Genomic DNA, 3663 nt, shown 5'->3' with positions numbered 1-3663 from the left:
ATTCTGGAAATTATATTTCTTTGGCAGTCCGTACTGAAGAGAAACAGATATCTTCAGTAAGGAAATATTAATTTCGAAACGTTGTCTACGGATAATCTTTGTATTTATTTCTGTAATTTTCACTAGTCTTGCCTGTAAGTTTTATTATCTACAAATATATGTATATATACATGCATATATGGGTACAGGACATCGAAAAACGTAGACAAAATGAGAAACGAGAAGACAAAAACAAAAGCATAGAAAACGAACTTTTTTTGAACAACGAAAAAAATAGAGAAACGAGATATGCAACATAAAGAACATTCCCGTCATCAGTTGTCCCCTGTTTTATCTACTCCGCGTTTCGAAGGTAAAGGATAATACACGACTTCGTTAAAACAGTTCTTGCCGCAAAGCAAATTAAATAAAATTTTGGGGTTTTTTGCGGAAGGTGAAAGTGGTAACAAAAATAGGACAGTAAGAGAAAAACAGTAAAAACAAACGGTGAGTGCTATTAAGCAAAGACGATGTGAATTGGTGAACGCTGGAAAAACGAGCTTTGAGAAGAAACAGATAAAAGTACGTCTTGTCTTTGGGAAAGAAGTGGAAGAAAGAGAGAAATGTCGTTGGTTACGTGTGAGCAACGAGTCAAGAGGAAGAGTAAGAGAGAGAGGGAATGGTGAAGGGTAGAGGAGAAGAATAGGGAAAGGGTGGGAGAGAAAAACACCAAGGAAGAATACAAGAGAGGGATATAGATAGACAGAAAAGAGATAAAATAAGAGAGCGCATCGAACGTCACGCATTCTTTTCCAAGTAGGTTATATCTTAATAATTATGATGCGCATTCTTATTCTGTATGTATATATAGATCCAGCAACTAAAGTACAGTACCGCGGATGATGCCAGATAGCCGTGTGAAGTGAACGTGCTCTGAAGTCATACTACTAGGAACATGCTCATAACAGGGTTTGGATACTACATTTTAATATATCCTGTCAAAACTTTAATTTTAACGATAACCTATATATATATATATATATATATATATATATATATATATATATATATATATATATATATATATATATATATATATATATATATATATATATATACATATATATATATATATATATATATATATATATATATATATATATATATATATATATATATATATATATATATATATGTATGTATGTATGTATGTATGTATGTATGTATGTATGTATATACATATTCTGTTATGTGTCAGCCCTAAGGCTGTGGTCACATATAAGTAATATTTGTCGCCACTTCAACATGGCTGTTCCGCAAGAACTGGCGTTACTACAATTTTTAACCTAGAGAGTAAGCTTCTTATAGCTGGTTATCGATGCAACCTAAATCCGAAATATATTGCAAGCAGGGGAACGAACCTCTGGGTGCAAATTGCATCGATAACCAGTTAGAGGATGCTTCTTCTTGACGTTAAAAATAACGGCGGTTCGTACGGAACAGTAATGTTGAACAAGCGACAAACAGTACTTCTCACTATAGTTACTTTGTGTGTGTGTGTGTGTGTGTGTGTGTGTGTGTGTGTGTGTGTGTGTGTGTGTGTGTGTGTGTGTGTGTATGTGTGTGTGTGTGTGTGTGTGTGTGTGCGCGTGAGTGTGTGTGTGTATTGGGTCATCCCATAAGTAATGCGGTTTTTTCAATTGTATGAACTAAAAGTCGGAGTGGTACGGGATAAACAACCTGCATCATCTTGCTTAAGCAGCAGATATTAATTTTACCTTGTCGTTATTCTTAGTGCAAGTTTTGAAGAGTGTAATTCGATTTTAACAGTTATTTTTCAAAGCTATAATAGAAGTCGCAAAGGAACATATTCGGCATATTTTGCTTTATGTGTTCAAAAAAGGCAACAACGCAACGGAAAGTGCAAGGAATATTAATGCAGTATATGCGGATCGGACAGTAAGCGTAAGCCAGGGTCAATAGTGGTTCCAGAAATTCCGCGCCGAAAACTACAGCCTAGAAGACGAACCACGTCCTGGAAGAATTGTAGAGCTCAACGGGGACGTCCTGCAAATCCTGGTGGAACACATCCTATCCTAATTGTTCAGAAACTAGCTCAGAAACTAGTTCCTTATCGACACTTGCGCTAGAAGAAAAACATGCATCTTTGGTTGCAAGACGAAAGCTGTTCTTCCATCAACTTAAAGCTCGGCCACGTAAACGAGGATAACATTTCAAAGGCCGGAGCAGTTTCAATGGAAAACGATGTCTCACACTCCATATTCGCTGCACATTACCCTATCTGATTATTATTTATTCTGCAGTCTTCAAAATCATTTGGACAGAAAAAACATGATGCAAATGAGGTCAGAATAGTACTGGAGGAGAATTTTTCCTCACGGACAAGTGAATTTCGGAAGTGGGCCTTGCACGTCTACCAGATAAATGGAAGAGCATTACGTCCTCGTAAGTTGGCGGTTTCGCAAAACAGACCGATACAATAAGTACTAGACTTCCAAAGAATAAGTCCAGGGGTCGATTTGTTCGACTGAAGACGATGCTCCAGCATGGCTGAAGTCTAATGTCTGAAAGAAGTAAAAGAAAAAAGAAAAGAAAAATGTGTGCACGCGCGCGTGTGTGTGTAGATATATACTGGGTACCAGCAAAATTGTCGAAACTTTAGATTCAACTTCGAACATTTGTATCTCAGTAATTCTTAAAGATAAGTTAATGGAATTATGAGACGTTTTTCTAACCCTATTGGACTCTATTTTGAGCAAGAATAACATTGATTACTCTCTGCCATCACTAGAATAATCGTGATGAAGTAAATCATAGACTAAAATAATATTTTCAGAAATAATTAACCATAGCGCATGATTGGGATCTCATGCAGGATTGGAATAAAGTTCGAAAGGACGCTTACAGTTTTATTAGGAGGTTTTGAGGGCTTGCCGGTTACTGTGGGGCTTCTCACGAGCTTTTCAGTCCAGTTCATTCCAGATACTTAAGTCTATAGAGTTCAAATCAGGTGATGAAAGAGACCAAGTGTCCTTATCCCAAACCCTGTCTCCAAATTCATCTACTGCACCTGTGTCACAAGGAGCTTCGTCTTGCTGGAATTTAAACTTGAAGTCCGTAACGATCTTATTTGGGTTTCCCTCGTCTCTTGCCTCGAAATATTCGGAAAGAATCCAGGTCTTTACGTCTTTCTAAACCTGAACATAGCAAATTCCTGTCAGTCTCTCAGCTTTCTCAACCATGATCAATAACATCTTCTTACCATCAGAGGCCATGCAGGCGAAAATCATCACATTGGTAGGGTTTTTTTTGTTCCACCTGAAAATGTCATTTTTGTCCCCTGTCAGTATCTGAAGCCAGAACTTGATTGTTGATTCTGTTTGTGTGCTTATATTGAGTGAAATTCTTATCGGTGTAAAATATCACTCCAGGCTTATGTCTCATTTTGTTCAAGATGATCTTTGCCCTCTCCAATCTTCTAACATTTTGTCCTGGAGTTACAAGGTGCCTCACAGGTCTCACGTACGATTTCATTTACAAGTCTTCTGTCACCGCTCTTTGAACTTTCATTGCTGAGACTCCAAGCGTCTTATGGATTGAGTTGGATCTCTTCAGATTGATCTTTTCAGCTCCAGATTGAAATGACGATCCCTTTGCGAATAT

At 37.3% G+C, this 3663-nt stretch overlaps 1 long non-coding RNA gene across 1 annotated transcript in view; it reads right to left on the bottom strand.

Moving 5' to 3' along the window:
- Positions 1–2927: 2927 nt before the first annotated feature.
- LOC149134764 (uncharacterized) overlaps positions 2928–3663 on the bottom strand; it is a 36683-nt gene continuing 35947 nt past the window's right edge. The window contains exon 3 of the long non-coding RNA XR_016242658.1: positions 2928–3663. This exon is cut by the window's right edge and continues 285 nt beyond it. This is a non-coding gene — a long non-coding RNA (uncharacterized LOC149134764).

The sequence above is a fragment of the Octopus bimaculoides genome, chromosome 7 (assembly GCF_046866305.1).
Source record: "Octopus bimaculoides isolate indiv1 chromosome 7, ASM4686630v1, whole genome shotgun sequence".
In the NCBI taxonomy this organism is placed as follows: Eukaryota; Metazoa; Mollusca; class Cephalopoda; order Octopoda; family Octopodidae; genus Octopus; species Octopus bimaculoides.
The sequence above is the reverse complement of the archived record's forward strand: the minus strand, read 5'-3'. Positions and strand labels throughout refer to the sequence as shown.